Source organism: Narcine bancroftii, chromosome 6 (genome assembly GCF_036971445.1).
Source record: "Narcine bancroftii isolate sNarBan1 chromosome 6, sNarBan1.hap1, whole genome shotgun sequence".
Taxonomy (NCBI): domain Eukaryota; kingdom Metazoa; phylum Chordata; class Chondrichthyes; order Torpediniformes; family Narcinidae; genus Narcine; species Narcine bancroftii.
In genome coordinates, this window is record NC_091474.1 from 179,867,264 (window position 1) to 179,892,180 (window position 24,917).

Genomic DNA, 24,917 nt, shown 5'->3' on the forward strand with positions numbered 1-24,917 from the left:
CAGAGCCGTTGTCATACCCACACTCCTGTTCGGCTCCGAATCATGGGTCCTTTACCGGCATCACCTACGACTCCTAGAACGCTTCCACCAGCGTTGTCTCCGCTCCATCCTCAACATTCATTAGAGCGACTTCATCTCCAACATCGAAGTACTCGAGATGGCAGAGGCCGACAGCATCGAATCCACGCTGCTGAAAATCAAACTGCCCTGGGTAGGTCACGTGTCCAGAATAGAGGACCATCACCTTCCCAAGAACGTGTTATATGGCGAGCTCTCCACTGGCCACCGAGACAGAGGTGCACCAAAGAAGAGGTACAAGGATTGCCTAAAGAAATCTCTTGGTGCCTGCCACATTGACCACCGCCAGTGGGCTGATCTTGCCTCAAACCGTGCATCTTGGCGCCTCACAGTTCGGCGGGCAGCAACCTCCTTTGAAGAAGACCACAGAGCCCACCTCACTGACAAAAGACAAAGGAGGAAAAACCCAACACCCAACCCCAACCAACCAATTTTCCCTTGCAACCACTGCAACCATGTCTGCCTTTCCCGCATCGGACTTGTCAGCCACAAACAAGCCTGCAGCTGATGTGGACTTTACCCCTTTACCCCTCCATAAATCTTCATCCGTGAAGCCAAGCTAAAGTGATCATGGGAAATTTTAACTTACCTCGATTTTGATTGGGATACCCATACAGTAAGAGGACTGGATGGGCTAGAGTTTGTCAAATGTATACAAGATAGTTTTCTTAATCAATACGTAGAGGAACTGACTCGGGACGGTGTAATACTGGATCTCCTGTTAGGGAACGAGATAGGTCAGGTGTCTGAGGTTAATGTTGGAGAACAAATTGGGTCTAGTGATCACAACACTTATTAGTTTTAGGGTAGTTTTAGAGAAGAGCAAAGAAGGGCCTAAAGTTGAGGTTCTGGATTGGAGAAAAGCAAATTTCGAAGGAATAAGAATGGATTTGGGGAGTATTGAGTGGGACATGATTTTTTCAGTAAAGTATGTAAATGAAAAATGGAGAATGTTCAAAGAAGAAATTTTGACAGTACAGAGTTGATATGTCCCAGTGAGGATCAAAGGAAAGGCTGGAAGTCATAGGGAGCCTTGGTTTTCGAGAAATATTAGAAATTTGGTTTGGTGAAAGAGGGAGTTGTACAAGAGGTATAAACAGCAGGGTGCTGAGAAGTTAAAAGAGGACTACAAGGAGTGTAGAAAAAATCTTAAGAAATTAGAAAGGCCAAAAAGAGGCACAAAAAGGCTTTGGCAGGCAGAGTAAAAATAAATCCAAAGGGTTTCTATAGGTACATTAAAAGTAAAAGATTAATGAGGGATAGAATTGGACCCCTTGTAGATAGGGAGGGTAGGCTATGTGAAAAGTCAGAGGAGATGGGGGAAATTTTAAATGATTTCTTTTCCTCAGTATTCACTAGAGAAAAAAAAATATTGTACCAGTTGAAGTAAAGAAAAATAGTGGGGAGGTCATGAATCATATAAGGATAACTGAGGAGGTAGTGATGGCAATGTTAAAAAAGATAAAGGTGGACAAATCTCCGGGTCCGGACAAAGTATTCCCAAGGACACTCAGGGAGACTAGTGTATAGATAGTGGAGCCATTAACAGAGATATTTAGGATGTCACTGGTCATGGGGGTAGTGCCAGAGGATTGGAGGGTGGCTCATGTTGTTCTGCTGTTTAAGAAAGGGTTCAAATGTAAGCCTGGAAATTATAGACCTGTGAGTCTGTCGTCTGTGGTGTTCTGAGGGATGGCATTTACAAATATTTGGAAGAACAAGGATTGATAGGTAGTAGTCAGCATGGTTTTGTCAGGGGTAGATCATGCTTAACAAACCTTATAGAATTTTTCGAGGGGGTTACAAAAAAGATTGATGAAGGGAAGGCTGTGGATGTTGTCTATTTAGACTTTAGTAAAGCTTTTGACAAAGTTCCCCACAGGAGGTTAGTAAAAAAGGTGGAGGCATTAGGTATAAATAAGGAGGTAGTGAAATGGATTCAGCAATGGTTGGATGGGCGGTGTCAGAGAGTAGTGGTAGAAAATTGTTTGTCCAATTGGAGGCCGGTGACTAGTGGAGTTCCTCAGGGATCGGTCCTGGGTCCACTATTGTTTGTTATATATATTAACGATCTGGAAGAAGGGGTGGTGAATTGGATAAGTAATTTTCAAAGCTTGCAGAGGGATCTCGACCAGCTAGATGAAAAATGGCAAATGGAATTTAATGCAAACAAGTGCGAGCTTTTGGCACATTGGCCTTCATCAATGAAGGAACTGAGTTACTGTGCTGGGATATTATGCAGATGATACAAAGATTGGTGGTAATGTGGACAGTGAGGAAGATTAACGTGGCTTAAAAAGAGATATAGGAAAGCTCGAGGAGTGGGCTGAGAAATGGCTGATGGAATTTAATACGGATAAGTATTGCATTTTGGAAAGGCAAATCTAAATAGGTCATATACATTGAATGGTAGACAATTGAGGAGTGCAGAGCAACAAAGGGATTTAGGAGTTATGGTAAATAGTACCCTCAAAGTTGATACTCAGGTAGATAGAGTGGTGAAGAAGGCCTTTGGAATGTTGGCCTTCATAAATCGGAGTATTGAATTCAAGAGTTGGGATGTTATGATGAAATTGTACAAAGCATTGGTGAGGCCAAATATGGAATACTGTGTGCAGTTTTGGTCACCAAATTATAGGAAGGATATAAACAAAATAGAGAGAGTGCAGAGAAGGTTCACGAGAATGTTGACAGGATGTCAGGGTTTGAGTTACAGAGAAAGGTTGAGCAGCCTGGGGCTTTTTTCTCTGGAGCATAGAAGATTGAGGGGGGATTTGATGGAGGTGTTCAAGATTTTAAAAGGGACAGAGAGAGTCAACATGGATAGGCTTTTTCAATTAAGAGTGGGGGGTATTCAAACCAGTGGCTATGGTTTGAGATTGAAGGGGGAAAATTATAAGGGGAACATGAGGGAAAATTTCTTCAAGCAAAGGGTGGTTGGGATGTGGAATAAGCTTCCGGCGGAGGTGGTTGAAGCAGGGATGTTATTTAAATTTAAGGAAAGACTGGATAATTACATGGAGGGGAGAGGATTGGAGGGGTATGGACCAGGTGCTGGTCAGTGGGACTAGGAGGGTGGGGATTTGTTCTGGCATGGACTAGTAGGGCCAAACTGGCCTGTTCTGTGCTGTATATGGTTATATGGGACAAAATTGGTCCCCTTGAAGATCAGAGTGGTCGGGTTTGTATGGGGCCAAAAGAGATGGGGGAGATCTTCAATGTATTTTTTAATCAGTATTCACTCAGGAAACAGGCACTGAGTTTTGGGAGTAAGGAAACCAAGCAGTGAGGTCATGGAACCTATACAGATTAACTAGGAAGATGTCTTGGAACAAATAAGGGTGGATAAAACCCTAAGGCCTGACAAGATATTCCCTCGGATCTTGAGGGAGGTTAGTGCAGAAATTACAGAGGCTCTGGCTGAAATATTTCAAATGTCCTTAGCCATGGGTGTGGTGGTTGAGGATTGGAGTATAGATCATGTTGTTTGGATGTTTAAAAAGGCTCCAAAATAACTCTGGTGTCAGTAGTAGGTAAATTTTTGGAAGGTGTTCTAAGATATCAGATATATAATTATTTGGATAGCCAGAAACTGATTAGGGATAGTCAAGATGGCTTCATGCATAGCAGGTCATGTTTAGCCAATCTTATAGAGTTTCTCGAAAGGTTACCAAGAAAGCTGACAAATGAAAGGCTGTGGATGTTGTCTACGTAGACTTTAGTGAGGCCTTTGACAAGTTCCCACATGGGAGATTATTCAGGAATGTTCAGACACTAGGTGTTCATGGTGAAGAAATGAATTGGATTCAACAATGGCCGAACCAGAGAAGCCAGAGAGTAGTGGTGGATGATTGCTTCTCAGACTGGAAGCCTGTGACAAGTGGTGTGCCTCAGAGATCAGCGCTGAGAGTATTGTTGTTGTTTATATCAATGATCTGGATTATAATGTGGTAAATTGGATCAGCAAGTTTGCAGATGACACTAAGTTTGGAGGCGCTGTGAACAGCAAAGAATTTTCAAAGCTTGCAGAGGGATCTCGACCAGCTGGAAGAATAGGATGAAAAATGGTAAATGGAATTTAATGCAGACAAGTGTGAGGTGTTGTATTTTGGAAAGACAAACCAAGAAAGAATATGCACATTGAATGGTTGAGCACTGAGGAGTGCAGAGGACCTGAGAATACAAATATTTAATTCCCTGAAAGTGGTGTCACAAGTGGATAGGGTTGTAAAGAGAACTTTTGGCATATTGGCCTTCATCAATGAAGGAACTGAGTTACTGTGCTGGGATGTTATGTAAAATTTTATGAGACATTGCTGAGGCTAAATTTGGAGTATTGTGTGGAGCTTTGGTCAGCTAACTACAGGAAAGGTATCAATAAGATAGGAAGAGTACAGATATTTACGAGGATGTTGCCTGGACTTGAGGAACTGAGTTACAGGGTAAGGTTAAACAGGTTAGGACTTTATTCCCTGGGGCATAGAAGAATGAGGAAAGATTTGATAGAGGCATTTAAAATTATGAGAGGGAAAGACAGAGTCAATGTAGATAGGCTTTTTCCACTGATGGTAGGTTCTTTGGTTTATATACTTTACATTATCCCAAGATATTATCATTAGTCTTATATATTTGCAATGCAATCAATTACTCAAGGCAAACATATATTTTGTTCAAAGGATTATAGCAGAAAAGCACAGTTTTTCTGTCTCAGCCAAATTCGCTGTATTTTTGTTTTCCTGGTTAGTTCAAAACAATTGATGATAAAATAATTAATTGCTGAAACTTTTCTTATTTAATTGGAAATATAAACTTGAAACAGAGCTAACTTTTGGTTACTTTGTAATTGTCAACACTGGGATTAATTAACTCTAAAATGAACGGGGCAAGATAAAGTGGATGTGGAGATGATGTTGCCCATTGTGGGAAAGTCTTGGACAAAATCCTCAGAATTAAAGGATGCACCTTTAGAACTGAGATGAGAAGTTTCTCCAGCTGGCAGGTGATGATTCTGTGAAATTTGTTTTGCACAATCAGCTGTGGAGGCTGTCATTGGGTAGATTTAAAGCAGATAGGTTGTTGATTAATAAGAGCATCAAAGGTGATGGGGAGAAGGCAGGAGAATGGAATTGAAAGGAAAAATGCATTAGTCATGATTTGAATTATAGAGCAGATTCAATGGGCTGAATGGCTTAATTCTGCTTCTTGATATTGTAGTTGATTTTGTTGAAATTCACTTGGCACAACATTCAGCTGCACATTGACAGGTGCTTGTGGACTATGGGACCTGAATTGGCTCCATACGTCAGCCTCTGCATATTGATAGCAACAGTTGTGCCTGCCCTCTCGTGGGGGTGGGTACAATGGCAACACCTGTTGGACAGACACAATATATCCAGGTAATAATGTGAACTTGTAACTTGTAATGCCACTGTAAAATACAAACTCAACTGAATATTCAGAAGCATAAATATCCTGTGGCCCGAGTTCTTCATTCAAATGCAGAGAGATTTCTTGGCTTTATTAGATTTCTCATGCTCTGCAGGAAATGATAGAAATTAGGGCAGAAGTGGTTGCCCTGGAATAGATCATAAAGAAGATAGATCACATAAAAATACATTTTAGATCATATCTAACCCAAAAAACATTACAATTTGGGTCCATTTGATCAAAATCCACACATCTTCTCTTGCAGCTGAGTCCAGTCTATCAAAGACAGGGAAGCAAGAAAATCTGCAGAAGCTAAGGTCTAGTGCAGTTCACAAAAGTGCAGGAGAAACTCAGCAAGTCACTCATGTTCTACCAGAAATATTTGCTGTGATTCTAAAGTGATTTCTGTCAGCACTATTTTCATTATTTCAGAATTCACCACAATTCCTTTCCCTGTGCATACTATTTTATTGAGGCCATAAAAAATGAAGGAGAATGCCCCAATTTCTGGTACTAAGAATCTTCCTCCTGATTGGTGCTAAAATGCTTTCTTGTGATTGGTCAGTTGGGAAACAGCTTTTTCTAATTCTTCTGTGCTCTTGATTATAAATCATTTGGGAATGCCTCCATTGCACACAAGACTGGAACTTTAATCAGATATGAAGCTAATTCAATATGGCACGGGCTGAATGTGATCTTTTCACACTGCTCTGCATTGGAGTGCTGCCAACTCCCAAGTTCACACCATTAAAACTAGCTGTTTTATTCCCTCTTACAAAACTGTAGTCTGCAAATATTATGTGGATTACTGACTTAAGACATGAATTAAAAATATAAACTCAGATAATCAAGTCCAGGGTATTTGTCTCTTGGAATTTCAATGAAAGGAATAAAAAAATTACAAAAACTACAAGCAGTCCATCAGTGCCAAGTGGTAATTTATGGAATGCTGTTCTCATCATTTGTTCTTGGGTAGGACAATGACATCTATCTTAATATTAGATATGTGGGCTTGAAAATTCCTTTCACATAGGTGACGAAGGTGTAGAAATGATGTTTTATCAGCAGTTCTTAATTTTATTTAGATTTTTTTTCCTTTGCTTCTTCCATTCTAGCCTCCTCAACAAATGAGCCAAGATTTTTTTTAAAATGTGGATACACTTAACTGGACAATCCACCACATGTTATTCATAGTGAGGTATCAATGTTGAAACTCTCCCTGGATGTTCTCAGAGAGACTGTAATTCTCTTTCCTGTCCCTTTGCCTTCACCCAGTTCTCTATTAAGTAACTGTGTTATTATTCTATCATCATACTAACACCTGTCCATTTGATCTAATTCTATTAACAAGTGCTGATGGTTTATTTGGAATCTATGTCTGGAATGTTGTCTTACCAATTGATGTGTTCTGGGCAAATTGATTGGTCATCTCGAAGTGGTTAAGCTGTCTGCCACCGACCATCTTACAAGGAGGTGGGGATGAAAACAGTCCAATGTTCCTTCTTCTTGGCTTTTAGTCTAATTCCTCGTCAGTCCATTCTTCCAAAAGTAGAGTTGGTGCTTACTAACCTTACTGCTGATTTCATCAATATTGACTGATCTTGAGAAAATCAATATTGATGACTGTCTAAATATTGAGTGTTGTTAAGGTCAGTGAACTTGTCCACCACTCAAAAGATTTTAACCATTCTCAAGAATGATACAGGTTGGTACCCAACTTTTGTTTTCATTGTGCTAATTACAAGGCCAAAATTACTCCAGGCACTGACAAATTTATCCAATCTTTCCTTCATATCAATTTCTGAGCTTGCATTATGTTCGCAGTCAGCACAGATGTGGTTTCTCATACATTGATTTTGACTGAGTCTCATGAAGTTGAAAAGCGCATCATCTGCCCTGTAATCAAGGTTGTTTCCTTCTTTATCAGGGTAGGCATCAGTCAGAATTGAGAAAACATCATAATGAGCAAGCACACACCCTTTGTTTCCCACCATTGGTGGTGGGAAATGGTCTGAAGATTCTCCGTCATCCATTACTCTGGCCATTCTACCTCCATAGAGTTGACAGACAATCGTGATTAACTTTGCCATGATCTTCTGCAGTCCCTCATGGCAAATTGTCCAAAGCTTTAGTGAGAATAACAAAGGTGCTGAGCAGACTACAGTTTTGTTCTTGGCACTTCTCTTGGTGCTTGCTGCAGAGATCATGTCTATTGTTCCACACCCTTCACTGAAGACACATTGGCTTTTTTGGAATTAGGCCCCCTTCCATGTGAGTGATCAGTCCATTTAACAGGACTCCAGCAAAGAATCGATGGAATGTACTTCCGGCCATTGGTAACTGTTTGAAATTATTGAAAAACATTTCACTTGGAACATTTAAAGCTGGAAGAGAAATTGATTTGTCTAACCTGGTCAGAAAGCAGGAGGCCTTTAGAATAGGAAAATGTTTTAACCAATAGATATTTTGGTTATATGTTTAAATAGTAATTATTGTGTCTACAGCTTCACCTGAAGGTGAGAGTGTCTTCTTTGTTTTATTTCTATTTCTCCTTGACTACAAGGACATATTTGACTGAAGTTCTGAACATAGTTTGGGTGAAAGATTACTTGCTCATCATTGTTGAAGGCTTGAATCTATATATTTCTTACGAAAGGAAGTATCCCTGTGTACGCTAGAATTTTCTAAATGTTGTCAGCTGGTCAAAGAAGTTCAGAAACCTACCATGCCATTTCTCCGTTTCATCAATAGAGACCAGATTCAACATGGAATTCAAAGTTGGTTCTTCTTCCAGATACAGGGCTGACTCACTGCAGAGATATAGACCCACACATCATTGGCTTTTTGGCCCAACTCATCTCTGTCAGCCAAACTGGCTTTCTGGGCTAGTTTCATCTTAAACCCTTCCTATCCATTTCTCTGACCAACATTTTGAATTGCTTTAGGAACTATTAGAATTAATATATTTTGTAATTGTGTGTGCCTGGATTCAGCATGGTTTATTCATCAACCTTGCTTTAGAACGTAAGGTACTTACTCGCTTGTGAAACGAGGTGATTACAATGGAGTCATGTTTCCAACAGAGCAGACTTAATTTAACTCAGCAGCATTACAGTCCCAATGAGCATTAGCTTTTCCATCAAAATCTGATCCAGTTGTCCAAATGGGTCAAGCAGGTTCCATTTTAATTTTATCACTATTTCAGTATTTTAAAACTCATTTGTGCGATTTACGTATTGTAATGTCAGCTGGGAACTTAAGACTCTTTTTCCTTACAAATTTCCATGTGTCCTTTAGTTACAATTAAATCAAATTGCTCAAGCTCAGCTGGGTTTATATTCACTGGAATTTAGAAGAATAAAAGGATATGGCCCTCCTAGGGGTAGACTTTCTGTGGGCAAGCAAACTGCTGGTGGATTTTATCAGGTGCCGCCTAGTGAACTCAGCAACCTTCCAGGTTTTTTCCCCCTCACCGTACGCCAACAAAATTTCCAGTCAATGGGAGTCCACGCCTCCAACCGGAATGAGTACACTTCCCTACTGGCCAATTTCCTGTTGCTTCTAGCCCCGAACTTCCACGATGCAGAACCTGGACACAGTGAGACCACTGGACCACCAGTTTATGCGAGGGCAAGACAACTTCCCCAGGACAACCTCCTCCTGGCCAAACCAAGTTTGCAACTATGGAGGACTTGGGTATCGTCCGCTGCTCGAACAGCCCTTGGGCCTCCCTCCTACATATGGTCCCCAAGAACTCTGGAGGGTGGTGTCCGTGTGAAGAATACCAGCGGTTAAATTACACAGCAGTGCCAGATAGGTATCCAATACTATATGTGCAAGATTTCGCTGCTCAACTCCAGGGAACTTGGATCTTCTCTAAAGTTGATTTGATTAATGGATATCATCAGATCCAAGTGTGCCCCAATGACATCTAAAAGACTACCATCATCACCCCATTTGGACCTTTTGAACTTGTGTCTCTGGTCGTACACCACCGGCCTACTGCAGGGGGCAACCTCTGTACCTGCAGGAGTGTAAAGGGACAGGACAACACCTGGCCGGCTGTCAATCATTCGGCCTGAAGGGGTCAAGCCCCACCTGGTCAGTTGTCAATCACCCTCTGGGATATAAACCTGTGCCGGCCTCCCGAAGCTCACTCAGAGTTACTGCAGCCACAGCCAGCCTGGCTCTGTGGAGGTTTTTGTGGATTAAAGCCTTTACTTTGTGTGTGTCTGATTCTGGCTAACAGCACACCACAGTGCATATGCCTTTTGGCCGAAAAAATGAAGCCCAGACATTCCAACACCTTATGGACATGGTGACTCAGGACCTAGAGGGAATGTTCGTCTATCTAGATGATATTCTCATCACCAGTCCCAACACAGGAATACACAAGGAACACCTTCAGCAGCTCTTTGCCAAGCTTCAAGCTCATTGGTTAATGATCAACCCAGCTAAATGCCAGTTTGGCCTAGACACCATCGATTTCCTGGGACATTCTATCACCAGCACGGGAGCCATGCCACTGCCCGACAAGGTAGAGGCCGCCCGCAGTTTTCCCAAACAACCCCTCTCAATGAACTGCAGGAATTTGTAGGGACAGTGAACTTTCACCATCGTTTCCTCCCAGGAAGAGCAGTCATCATACAATCACTATTCAACCTCATCAAAAAGGCCGAGAAGACTCTCACTTGGGCCACTGAAGTACACCAAGCCTTCAACACAACCAAAGCAGCACTAGCTGAGGCAACCTTCTTGGCCCAGACTCAGACTCCCCTTTTGTCATTGATGAAGAATGCCTCCTAGAAGCCACTTGCTTTTTTCAGCAAGCACCTGAAGCCACCCAAACTTAAGCACGGTGCTTTTGATCGGTTGCTGCTAGCTCTGTACCTGGTCATACACTATTTTAGGTATATCCTAGAAGGTGGGTTTTCACGACATACACAAACCACAAACCACTGGAAGGTGTTCCTTGTGTATTCCTGTGTTGGGACTGGTGGAAGCACTGGGGAAGATCTCAGACCCATGGTCAGCCAGACAACAATGCCATCTTTCCTATATCTTGGAATTTACTACAGACATCCAACATGTCACCGGGACATCCAATGTAGTAGCAGATGCACTCTCATGCCCAACAATCTCCAAAGTTACGGATGGTATCGACATGGCCCAACTTGCCAGGGACCAGACATGCACTGCCATCACAGGACTGAAGGTACAGGACTTTTCCTCTGAACCAGGAGGAGCACTATTCCTTTGCGGCATGTCTACTGGCTGCCCGAGGCCCATTCTTCCCGTTGTTTGGAGACCCCAGGTGTTCAACTAAGTTAATAGACTTTTGCCTCCCTTCATCAGATCAACGGTCCACCTCATCTCAGATCGCTTTGTATGGCACAGACTATGCTGTGAACTCTCTCTCTAGAAGAAGACCTGCAACACTGGCAACGTGCCAAAATCCAGCGACACACCAAGGTATCGTTACAGCCCTTCCCACCTATGAAAAATAGATTTTACCATATCCACGTGGACATTGTAGGACCACTGCCAATCAACCAAGGGATGAGGTACCTGTTCACTGTGGTCGACCATTTCACACAATGGCCATCCTGCAACACAGAGACATGCGAGTATTCATGTTGCAGTGGGTCGCTCGTTTCGTCATCCCTTCACATATTACCTCCAACTGAGGAGCCCAGTTCACCTCCTTCCTGTAGTCAACACTATCAAAATTCTGTGGTAGCCAGTTACACAACACGACTGCCTATCACCCCCCAAGCGAACTGACTGGTGGAGCGGTTTCACCACCACTTGAAAGCATCTCTGAAAGCTCGATTCCAGGGCCTGAACTGGATGGATGAACTCCCATGGGTCCTGCTCGGCATCCACATGGCACCCAAAGAAGGCCTCCCCACATCGTTGGCTGAGATAATCTAAGGGACGCTGCTCGCCATTCCATGTGACCTCCATTTCAGCTCCACTGACCCTCAACCGAAGGCCATGGATGTCCTGTACTGTTTAAGGGACAGAACAGCCAACCCATGCCCACTGCCTACTACCACACATGGCACACCACCCTGCAATGCCCCAGAAGATTTGAAAACTGCAGATTTCATATTTGTCAGGAGGGGCCAGCCAGGAACCCCTTAACAATGCCCTTTTAAAGGACCTTTTGAAGTGCTTAAAAAGGATGGGGTGGTTTTTACTCTGGGCATTGGGGGTAGACAGAACATGTTCATTATGGACCGTTTGAAACAGGCCCACTTCGACAGCACGGAACCTTTCCCTGCTCCATGGTTGCAGCAACGTGGCTGCCCTCCTAAAACAAAAACTGTGAGAACTGTTTGCGATTCTGGGGTGGTGGGGGTGTGTAACGGTCTGGTCTGGCCCCATACTCCAGGGGCCAAATCGCCACAGCATGCAGCCTCCACACAACGACGCAGAGACTGCTTCCTCACTGAGGAGAAGTGGCAGGGTTAAAGAGTGGACTGCGGGGATCGAGCGCTGCTCCTGAGACTGTGCGCTGACATCACACCCGTGAGCCAGCGTGGGGGTTTGCAGTATTGCTTCTATAGCATGGTTTGTTTGAATAAACAGTTACTGATTCACTCAGCTCGGTGCAGATGTGTTCCTTTCTCTTCACAGTGCCACCGTATAATAGGTGCTACAAGATTATCAAATCCTGCTAGGTCTTGGAAAACTGAATGCTGGGAATGATATTTCCAATGGCAAAGGGTGGGGGAATTCAGGACTGGGATATCATAGGATACGTTTCTTCACCCAAGAAAAAAGTGAACTTGTGAACTTCTCTGGCAGCTGAGGCCAAATTAATATATTCACAAAGAAGTTAGATATAGTTCTAAGAGCAAAAGTGATCAAGGGATGTAGAATAAAGAACACAATTCTACATTTGAATCATCAGCCGTGTTGAATGATGGAGTAGACTCCAACTCTCAATTTTCTAAATGATGTTGCCACTTTGCTGTTTGACACAATATCAACTTAATCGCAAAGGCCACTTCCAATATGCTGTCCTTTGTCATTGCCTCTCCTCCTGCTGCTGAAGTCTGCAACCAGACTTTCATTACATCTCAGCTTCATTTCAATTTGCAACCGATCAACTTAATTTCCATTCTCTACAAAAAAAATCTGCTAACCCTATCCCTAACCTTTCTCTTTCCACTCACATACCACTTTAAGTATTCCCTATCCCATTGGTGCTCTGTGATGAGTAAGGGATTGCTTAAGGTGGTATGTGGGTGGAAAGAAAAGGTTTGAAAACCACTGTTTTAATCGTACCTAATTGACTCATTATGTGCACAGTTTCATAACTCCAAAGGAAATGGGCCAATGACAATTTTTCTCAAGCAAAATATTTCAGTAACAATTGAGTCTAGAGCAGTCATTTTCAACCTTCCCTTCCCACTCGCATACCACCTTAAGCAAACCCTTATTAATCACATAGGGATTACTTAAAGTGGCATGTGAGTGGAAAGAAAAGGGTTGAGAACCTCTGCCCTATCTGAACTCACCAAGCCCTGTTCACCCTTCACACGTTACCAGTTTAACAAGCCAATTAAAAAAAATTCTAATACCTTGGCCCCATTTTCCTTTGCATCTTAATCATAGGTGGGGGAGATGGGGAAATGGGAGTCAATATTAAAATACCAAGTTGAGTGGTAAGCAAAGCATAGCTAAGGGTTTCAACAGAAGATGGGCTGCACTCGAAATGAAGCCAGGTGATTTGCCCATAGTGTGTTAGACAGTGCATATCAAGGGGACGTGGCAAGATGGAGGGCAGACGTGTAGTTCCACCTTTCCCCAGTTAGACTTCTAAATACCTGATTTTAAAAGTTGTAAAAGTGATTAAAATTAGTATTTATAGACTTTGGAACAGTGGAGGATTAATATGGTTACAAACGTGAAGAAATCAAAAACTCAGCTACAAAAGAAATTACCTTATAAAAGTGTTGAAGAATTGAGGCCTACCTACCAAGTTGAAGCCACGGTGTCGCTGACTGGAGTTCCCAAGCCTCAAAGGACCCCTGCTCGGATGAGTATTACACCGGCGCCGATCGCACATCTGCAAGATGGCGCCAGTTCTGTGATGAACTCGGCCGGTCCTGACTTGCACCCCCGTGAATCCGAGTGCATGAGTGGATCGGCCGAGCGGGGACAGACTCGTGAGCCTGCAACCATGCCTGGTGGTCTAGGGGCGTGCAGTGTAGCGTCAGAAGACACACCTGCGCAGTCAGTGACTCTTCTGGGCATGCGCGGTGCATCGCAAGTCCAAAAACTATTAGAAGAGGTGTGGGCTGTGGGGGAGCCCGAAAGACGGTGGGCTGATGAGGTCAGCACGCCGTCGACTGGTATCCAGACCTGCAGCCGCACAGGAAGAGGAACTACTGTATCAGAAGAGGAAGAAAGTACAGCATTGCTGAAATTAACACAGGAATAATATATGGGGACTGGGACCAGAGAAGGTAGGCCTCAAGGGACAGTGATGGAACCTGGACTGGATTCTGTGTTTACAATATTGGAAGGGATTGCTCATCAAATGGAAAACATGTCAATGCAGATGTCTACTCAGATAAACCAAGGATTTATGGAAATGAAAACTAAAATGAACAGTAAGTGTGAAGAGATGACCTCTATGAAGAAAGATATGATTGTAGTTAAAAGTGATGTCAGTAGATGTATAAAAACAGTAGACACTGTACAGGACAATTTTTTGAAGATTGAAGAAGCCTTTTTTGAATGTAAGAACCAAGTGGAGCGTTATAGAGAAAAAAATGAAAAAAGTGGAGGACTCTTTCATGGATTGGAGGATTCAGAAGAAGGACTTATTGAAGATTGATTCATTAGAAAATCAAAAGTCGAAGAAATAATGTAAAAATAGTAGGTCTTCCAGAAGATGTGGAAGGTTCAGATCCGGTAAAGTTTTTTAAGAAATTGATTCTGGAGGTACTGGGCAAGGAATTTTTCCAGATGGTTTTGGAGTTAGATCAGGCTCATAAGCACTGAGGAAAAAACCATTTCCAGGTCAACCACCATGAGTGGTTTTGATTCGTTGTTTGAAATATCAGGATCGAGAAATTATACTGAGAATTGCGGTGCAGAAGGCACGGCAAAATCAGACTCCAATGATGGTTCAAAATAATAGTGTTTTTCTCTGCTGATCTGAGTCAAGAAATTATTAGAAGGTGCCGAGAATTTAATTCAGCTAAAGAAGTATAGTGGCGAAAGGGATATAAATTTGCTTTTCATATCTGGCTGTATTGAAAGATTTTTATGGGAATTTTCAATCCCAATTTTTTGAAAATGATCATGATGCATTAATTTTTGCTAATTTATTGCTGGATTTGTGAAGAAGTGGACGGTCGCCATCATCGTCGCCTAAGAGGAGGATAAATGGAAACAGAAATGGGAAGAATGGGAAATACGGAAAGAATGGAAAGAAAGTTGAATTGATGCAAAGTCTTCTTGATATTGAGGACCCGGAACAATAATTGGGATTGGAATCAATGGGTTGATTATATTTGATTAAATACTTTGTGAAAGTCTGACTGGGGTGGGGGGGTGTGGATGACACTGAGACATTTAGTCACCTGCCACTAGTGGGTTTTACCACAGCCAGATTTTTAGGGAGCTACTACTTTTAAGTAGTTTGTTTGGGGATTGTATTTTTTTTGACTTTTTGGAATTTTTATATAGGGGGAAGGGTGTAGAATATTAAAGGAATTAGAAAGGGGAGCAATATTTTACAGTAGTGTGATATATTATTAGATTGAAGAAATGTCTAATTTGAATTTTGCAACTTTTAATGTTCAGGCTTTGAATAATCCAATTGAGCGCAAACGAGTTTTGGCTTATATAAAAAGAATAAAAGCTGATATTGCTTTTTGCAAGAAACGCACTTGACCGAAAAAGAACATTTGAAATTGAAGAGAGAGTGAGTTGGTCGTGTGTTTTCTTCTTCTTTTAATTCTAAGGCAAGGGGTGTAGTGATTTTAATTCATAAGAAATTACTGTTTGAATTGGAATCGTTTGAAGGAAATCCTGGGGGGGGAGGGGTTTTGATGGTGAATTGTAAATTTTTTGCTGAATCATGGACTTTGTTAAATATTTATGCACCTAATGTAGATGATCGCTTCATGTCTGAGGCTTTTTTATTGCTTAATCAGGCCAATAATAATATTTTGGTCAGGGAAGATTTTAACTGTGTTTGGACCCTTTATTGGATAGATCTCCGAAAAGTATAAGGAAATCAAAGGTGGCAATACAAATAGGAGCTTTGATGAAAGATTTGAATTTGGTTGATGTTTGGAGGAGAGTAAACCTTACAGAGAAAGACTTTTCTTTTCATTCATCTAGACATGATTCATTTTCTAGAATAGACTTTTTTTTGGTATTGGTACGTTTACAGGGTAGAATACTACGGGCTGAATATAAAAGTCAGGTTATATTGGATTATTCTATGTTATTTTTCTCCTGTGTAAGTTCAGAAGTGGTACAATTGTCTTATAGATGGAGGTTTAACACAATGCTACTGAGGAAACCAGAGTTTATTACTTTTTTTTAAATTTTTTATTTTTCACACCATAAATCACAATAGCCATGATATACACTTTTTCTTTTCCACACATTTACAGTGACTTTTTCTCCCTCCCCCCTCCCTCCTCCCAAGCCACCCCCCCACCACCCCCCCCCTCTCATCCATTTTAGGTATACAATCTAGGTTGCATTAATTCAGTTAGACAATGTTGTCATTCAACAAAAATACACCAGAAATTCTACTGAGTCCATTCTTTTCTTTTCTTCTCCTTCCATCAACTTAGGTAATGTTTGTCCCCGGTAGGTTTTCGCTATTGTATTTAATGTAAGGCTCCCATACTTGTTCGAATATTTCAATATTATTTCTTAAACTATATGTTATTTTTTCTAATGGAATACATTTATTCATTTCTATATACCATTGTTGTATTTTCAAATTATCTTCCAATTTCCAGGTTGACATAATACATTTTTTTGCTACGGCTAGGGCTATCTTGACAAATCTTTTTTGTGCATCTTCCAAGTCAATTCCAAATTCTTTATTTTTTATGTTACTTAGGAGAAAGATCTCTGGATTCTTTGGTATATTGTTTTCTGTTATTTTATTTAATATCTGATTGAGATCATCCCAAAATTTTTCTACTCTCTCACATGTCCAGATTGCATGAATTGTTGTTCCCCTTTCTTTTTTACATCGAAAACATCTATCAGATACTGTTGGGTCCCATTTATTTAACTTTTGCGGTGTAATGTATAGTCTGTGTAACCAATTATATTGTATCATACGCAGCCTCGTATTTATTGTATTTCTCATCGTTCCAGAGCATAACTTCTCCCATGTTTCCTTTTTTATCTTTATATTTAAATCTTGTTCCCATTTTTGTTTAGTTTTACCATTTGTTTCCTCATTTTCCTTTTCTTGCAGTTTAATATACATATTTTTTATAAATCTTTTGATTAACATTGTATCTGTAATCACATATTCAAGGTTACTTCCCTCTGGTAAACTCAAGTTGCTTCCTAATTTATCTTTCAAGTAGGATCTCAGTTGGTAATATGCCAGCGCTGTATCTCCCGTTATATTGTACTTATCTCTCATTTGTTCAAAGGATAAGAATCTACTTCCTGAAAAACAATTTTCTATTCTTTTAATCCCTTTTTTTTCCCATTTTCTAAAGGCAAGGTTGTCTATTGTAAAAGGGAGTAGCTTATTTTGCGTCAATATTAGTTTTGGTATTTGGTAATTTATTTTATTTCTTTCTACATGAATCTTCTTCCATATATTGAGGAGATGGTGTAATACTGGAGAAGTTCTATGTTGTACCAATTTTTCGTCCCATTTATATAATATGTGTTCAGGTATCTTTTCCCCTATTTTATCTAATTCTAGTCTCGTCCAGTCTGGTTTTTCCCTTGTTTGGTAAAAATCTGATAGGTACCTTAATTGTGCGGCTCTATAATAATTTTTGAAGTTTGGCAATTGTAAGCCTCCTTGTTTATACCATTGTTAATTTATCTAGTGCTATCCTCGGTTTCCCCCCTCTCCATAAAAATCTCCTTATTATTTTCTTTAACTCTTTGAAGAATTTTTCTGTCAGTTGTATTGGCAATGCCTGAAATAAGTATAGTATCCTTGGAAAAATGTTCATTTTAATACAGTTTATCCTTCCTATCAGTGTTAGTGGTAGCTCTTTCCAATGCTCTAAATCGTCCTGTAATTTTTTCATTAGTGGATTGTAATTGAGTTTATATAATTGGCCTAGATTTTTGTTTATTTGCACACCTAGGTATCTTATTGCCTGCGTTTGCCATCTGAATGGGGATTCCTCCTTAAATTTTGAGAAATCCGCGTTATTCATAGGCATTGCTTCACTTTTATTTACGTTTATCTTGTATCCCGACACTTCTCCATATTCCTTCAATTTCTTATATAGTTCTTTTATTGATAGTTCTGGTTCTGTTAAGTACACTATCACATCATCCGCAAACAGACTGATTTTATATTCCCTGTCTTTTATTTTTATTCCTTTTATATTATTATCTCTTCTTATCGATTCTGCTAGTGGTTCTATAGCTAGCGCAAACAATAATGGTGATAGTGGGCATCCCTGCCGCGTTGACCTGCTTAAGTTAAATTGCTTTGATACATGTCCATTTACTGTCACTTTCGCTAACGGTCCCTTATATAATGCTTTAATCCAATTAATATACTTCTCCGGTAAACTGAATTTTTGCAATACTTTGAACAAGTAATTCCATTCTACTCTGTCGAAGGCCTTCTCTGCGTCTAAAGCAACTGCTACTGCCGGTGCTTTATTTCCTTCTACTGCATGAATTAAGTTAATAAATTTACAAATATTGTCTGTTGTGCGTCTTTTTTTGATAAATCCAGTTTGGTCTAAATTTACCATTTTCGGTACCTGTTCTGCTAATCTGTTCGCTAATAGTTTAGCTATTATCTTATAATCTGTGTTTAGCAGAGATATTGGTCTATATGACGCTGGTGAGAGTGGATCTTTCCCTTGTTTTAGTATCACTGTAATTATTGCTGTTTTACATGAATCTGGTAAGTTTTGTGTCTCATCAATCTGGTTGATTACATCCAGGAGGGGCGGTATTATTAGGTCTTTAAATGTTTTGTAGAATTCTATTGGGAGTCCATCCTCTCCTGGTGTCTTATTATTTGGTAAATTTTTTATTATCTCTTGTATTTCTACTGTTCCAAATGGTTCTGTTAATTTATTTTGTTCCTCTATTTGTAGTTTTGGTAGTTCAATTTTAGTCAAAAATTCATCTATTTTCCCTTCTTTCCCTTCGTTTTCGGTTCGGTATAATTGTTCATAGAATTCTCTGAAGTTTTCCTTAATTTCTTTTGGATTATATGTAATTTGTTTGTCTTTTTTCCTTGTTGCCAATACCATTTTCTTAGTTTGCTCTGTCTTAAGCTGCCATGCTAGGATTTTGTGTGTTTTTTCCCCTAGTTCATAATATTTCTGTTTTGTCTTCATTATATTCTTCTCCACCTTATATGTTTGTAATGTTTCATATTTTATTTTTTTATCCGCCAATTCTCTTCTTTTGGTTATATCTTCCTTTATTGCTAATTTTTTTTCTATGTTTATTATTTCCCTTTCCAACTGCTCTGTTTCCTGATTATAGTCCTTCTTCATCTTGGTTGCATAACTTATTATTTGCCCTCTAATGAATGCTTTCATTGCGTCCCATAGTATAAACTTATCTTCCACTGATTCCGTATTTACTTCAAAGTACATTTTTAATTGTTTTTCAATAAATTCTCTAAAATCCTGTCTTTTAAGTAGCATGGGGTTTAATCTCCATCTATACATTCTTGGAGGGATGTCCTCTAGCTCTATTGCCAATAACAGGGGTGAGTGGTCCGATAATAGTCTAGCTTTATATTCCGTTTTCCTAACTCTCCCTTGAATGTGGGCTGATAACAGGAATAGGTCTATCCTTGAGTATGTTTTATGTCTAGTCGAGTAGTATGAGTATTCCTTTTCTTTTGGGTTTTGTTTCCTCCATATGTCCACAAGTTTCATTTCTTGCATTGATTTAATTATAAATTTGGTTACTTTGTTCTTCCTGTTAATTTTTTTCCCCGTTTTATCCATATTTGGATCCAAATTCAGATTGAAATCCCCTCCTATTAGTATGTTCCCTTGCGTATTAGCTACCTTCAAAAAGATATCTTGCATAAACTTTTGATCTTCTTCGTTAGGTGAATATATATTAAGTAGATTCCAAAGCTCTGAATATATCTGACATTTTATCATAACATATCTCCCTGCTGGATCTATTATTTCCTCTTCTATTTTAAATGGCACATTTTTGCTAATTAATATAGCCACTCCTCTTGCTTTTGAATTATACGATGCTGCTGTTACATGTCCTACCCAATCTCTCTTTAATTTCTTGTGCTCCAATTCAGTTAAGTGTGTTTCTTGGACAAATGCTATATCTATTTTTTCCTTTTTCAGTAAATTTAGTAGTTTCTTCCTTTTAATTTGGTTATGTATTCCATTAATATTTAGAGTCATATAGTTCAGCGTAGCCATTTTATATTTTGTTTATCTTCTCTTTCCGTTTTTCCATCATTACCTTTCCTCCTTTTCCATTTCTGTTTTCTTATTTTCAACTCTTTACCAGACAACATTCCTACAACATCCAACATTTTCCTTATTCTCCTATTTCTATCTTCTTTATCCCCAATCTCCCCTTCCCCTCCTGAGTTGCCCTTTATCCCTTGTCGGACAACCACATCTCCCCTCTCCATTTGGATTTGCGAATCCACTCGCAAGCGTCAAATGATTTTGCAGTGACCGCTCTTTTCCCCCACCCAGCCCCCCCCAGAAAAGATTTCGCTTTTTATATGTCACAAAGGTCACTCTTTTAATTCCCTCCTTATTCTCTCTATTCCATTACCTTCCCTTATTAATTCTTGTCTATACTCTCTATGTTTTCCTCTAATTACAGATACTTTCACATATGCCCATTGTCTCTATTCACTCTTATACCTCTTTACCCGCATACATATCAATCGTGATAATTTTTGCTCTCATTACCCGTCTTCATCCCTCAGTCTATTTTTGTAATTGTTCTGCAAATTTTCGTGCTTCTTCTGGATCCGAGAATAGTCTGTTTTGTTGTCCTGGAATAAATATTTTCAATACCGCAGGATGCTTCAGTGTAAATTTATATCCTTTCTTCCATAAAATCGCTTTTGCTGCATTGAACTCTTTTCTCTTCTTTAGGAGTTCAAAGCTTATATCTGGATAAATGAAGATTTTTTTGCCCTTTATACTCCAGTGGTTTGTTGCCCTCTCTTACTTTTTCCATTGTCTTCTCCAGTACCTTTTCTCTTGTAGTATATCTTAGGAATTTTACTACAATAGATCTGGGTTTTTGTTGTGGTTGTGGTTTAGGGGCCAATGCTCTATGTGCCCTTTCTATTTCCATTTCTTGCTGTAGTTCTGGACATCCTAGGGCCTTAGGGATCCATTCTTTTATAAACTCCCTCATATTCTTGCCTTCTACATCTTCCTTAAGGCCCACTATCTTTATGTTATTTCTTCTGTTATAATTTTCCATTATATCTATTTTTTGGGCTAGTAATTCTTGTGTCTCTTTAGTTTTTTTATTAGATTCCTCCAATTTCTTTTTTAAGTCTTCTACCTCCATTTCTGCTGCTATTGCCCGTTCTTCCATCTTGTCCATTTTTTTCCCCATTTCTGTTAAGGTCATATCTATTTTATTTATTTTCTTTTCTGTGTTGTTTATTCTTCTTCTTAAATCATTGAATTCCTGTGTTTGCCATTCTTTAAATGACTCCATGTATCCTCTAACAAGAGCAAGTATATCCTTTACCTTGCCTTTCCCTTTATCTATTTCACTGTATTCTTCCTCTTCTTCTTCCTCTAGGTTGACCATCTGTTGTTTCTTTGCTGCCCTTTCCTCCTCTTCTTTCTTGTTTCCATTGTCTTCTGTGGTCTCTTCTTGCTGCAGGTGTTCTGCAGCTGTCGTTGCCGGCTGTGGAGATCGACTCCCCAGCTGGTCCCCCCTCCCGTCGGTGTGTTTTTTTTCATGCGCGGTTGCGCACTTTTACTCGGCTCTGTGAGCCATTGTTGTAGTTCTCTTTCTACCGACCTGAGGTAGTGGGGTCTTCTCTCCACAGCGGGCCTCTTCGGACAGGTAAGGCCTTCACCTTTTTCCTCCGTTGTCTTCTCTTCCTCTCTTCTTTCCGTTGATTTTGATTTTTCTCCTTTTGTCTCCATCTTCTTTCCACCTTTATACTCACTTTTCTTTAACTTGTATTTCTGTGCCTTTGTATTTTCTCTTGTTTTTCCCGACTTTTCTGGAGAGGGCTGGAGTTCACCGTCCGGCCACTACTCCATCACGTGACTCCTCCTCGTTTATTACTTTTGTTAAGGAACAGATTACTTTGTTTTTGGCTGAGAATATTAATTCAGTACGTAGTAATTTTGTACTGTGGGATGCTTTGAAAGCATATTTGTGAGGGCAAATTATTAGTTATGCTACAAAAGTTAAAAAAAAAATGTGGCAGAAAGTCTAACATTATAGAAACAAATTACTGAGTTGAAAAAGGGATTTCAGAAAGACGTTACAGAAGATCAAAAAAAAAGCTGCTTTAACGAAGTTGAAATTACGTTACAATACATTACAAACTTATCAGTATGAGCGTTTAATTCACCGATCTAAACAACGTTATTATAAATTGGGTGAGAGCTCACAAGGTATTAGCATGGCAATTAAAAATGGAACAGACATCATGAACCATTAATGCTGCTAAAAAGAATTCAATAGTTACCTATAAACCTCAGGAAATCAATGATCAGTTTTATTCATTTTACCAAAAATTATATACTTCTAAGGGAAAGCAGGATGTTGGTTCTATTGAATCTTATTTATCTAAATTGAAATTACCTGTTTTGGGGGAAGAGGAGGTTAAGGAATTGGAAGCTCCATTTAGAGATTTTGAGATTAAAGAAGCTATACAGGAGATGCTGAATGGTAAGTCGCCAGGGGATGATGGATTTTCAGCTGAATTCTATAAGGTATTTTATGAAAATTTATCCTCTGTATTTGGAAACGTATTGCAGCAAATAATTGAGGATCAGTTGTTACTGGAATCTTGTTCGAGTGCTATAATTATGGTGATTCCAAAGAAAGATAGGGATCCATTAAAAGTATCTTCATATAGGCGTATTTCTTTATTAAATGTAGATTATAAAATAATAGCGAAAGTGTTAGCGAATAGGATCACTAAATATTTACCTCAGTTGATACATAGAGATCAAACAGGCTTTATTAAAAATAGAAATGCATCAGATAACATCCTTAGATTGATAACATTGGTCAATGCATTTAGACAGCAAAGGTGGTTGCACTGGATGCGGAAAAAGCTTTTGATAGGGTTGAGTGGAATTTTCTATTTCAGCTGTTAAAGAAATTTAACTTTGGCCCTTATTTTATTGGTTGGGTTAAAGCTCTATATACAAATCCAATTGCTAGGGTGGTGACAAATGCTCAAATTCTCTACCATTTAAATTGATGCGATCGACTCGGCAAGGTTGTCCATTATCACCAGCCTTGTTTGCATTGGCTATCGAACCATTAGCTCAGACAATACAACAGAATGACAAGATTAAAGGGATGAAAATTGCAGATGATGAATATAAGATTAATTTATTTGCAGATGATGTGTTGGTGTATTTGACAGAAACGGAGCAGTCTTTGAAATATTTACAAGATTGTTTGTTGAAATTTGGAGAGCTATCTGGATATAAAGTAAATTGGGATAAGAGTGAAATATTTCCAGTTGGGGAAGAAGATTATTCAAAATTAAAATGGTCAGATAGAATTAAATATTTAGGAGCAATAGTCAATGCAGATAATCAACCTTTATATAAATTAAATTATCTTCCTTATAACCATATAACCATATAACCACTTACAGCACAGAACAGGCCAGTTCGGCCCTACTAGTCCATGCTGTAGCAAATTCCCACCCTCCTAGTCCCACTGACCAGCACCCGGTCCATACCCCTCTAGTCCCCTCCTATCCATGTAACGATCCAGTCATTCCTTAAATGTAACCAATGATCCCACCTCGACCACGTCTGCCGGAAGCTCATTCCACATCCCTACCACCCTCTGCATAAAGAAATTTCCCCTCATGTTCCCCTTATAATTTTCCCCCTTCAATCTTAAACCATGTCCTCTAGTTTGAATCTCCCCCTTTCTTAATTGAAAAAGCCTATCCACATTTACTGTCTGTCCCTTTTAAAATCTTAAACACCTCTATCAAGTCCCCTCTCAATCTTCTACGCTCCAGAGAAAAAAGCCCCAGTCTGCACAACCTTTCCCTGTAACTCAGACCCTGAAATCCCACCAACATTCTCGTGAACCTTCTCTGCACTCTCTCTATTTTGCTTATATCCTTCCTATAATTTGGTGACCAAAACTGTACACAGTACTTCAAATTTGGCCTCACCAATGCCTTGTACAATTTCATCATAACCTCCCTACTCTTGAATTCAATACTCCGATTTATGAAGGCCAACATTCCAAATGCCTTCTTCACTACACCATCTACCTGAGTATCAGCCTTGAGGGTACTATTTACCATAACTCCTAAATCCCTTTGTTGCTCTGCACTCCTCAATTGTCTACCATTCAATGTATATGACCTATTTAAATTTGCCTTTCCAAAATGCAGCACCTCACATTTATCTGTATTAAATTCCATCAGCCATTTCTCAGCCCACACCTCCAGCCTTCCTAAATCACCTTTTAATCTACGGTAATCTACCTCACTGTCCACAACACCACCAATCTTTGTGTCATCCGCAAACTTATCCAATTCTCCACCCCTACATTCAGATCGTTAATATATATATAACAAATAATAGTGGACCCAGGACCGAACCCTGAGGAACTCCACTAGTCACCAGCCTCCAATTGGACAAACAATTTTCTACCACTACTCTCTGACACCTTCCATCCAACCACTGCTGAATCCATTTCACTACCTCCTTATTTATACCTAATGCCTCCACCTTTTTTCCTAATCTCCTGTGGGGAATTTTGTCAAAAGCTTTACTAAAGTCCAAATAGACAACATCCACAGCTTTCCCTTCATCAACCTTTTTTGTAACCCCCTCGAAGAACTCAATCAGGTTTGTCAAGCATGATCTACCCCTGACAAAACCAAGCTGATTTCTCCCTATCAATCCTTGTACCTCCAAAAATTTGTAAATAGCATCCCTCAGAACACTTTCCATCAACTTGCCCACCACAGACGTCAGACTTACAGGCCTCTA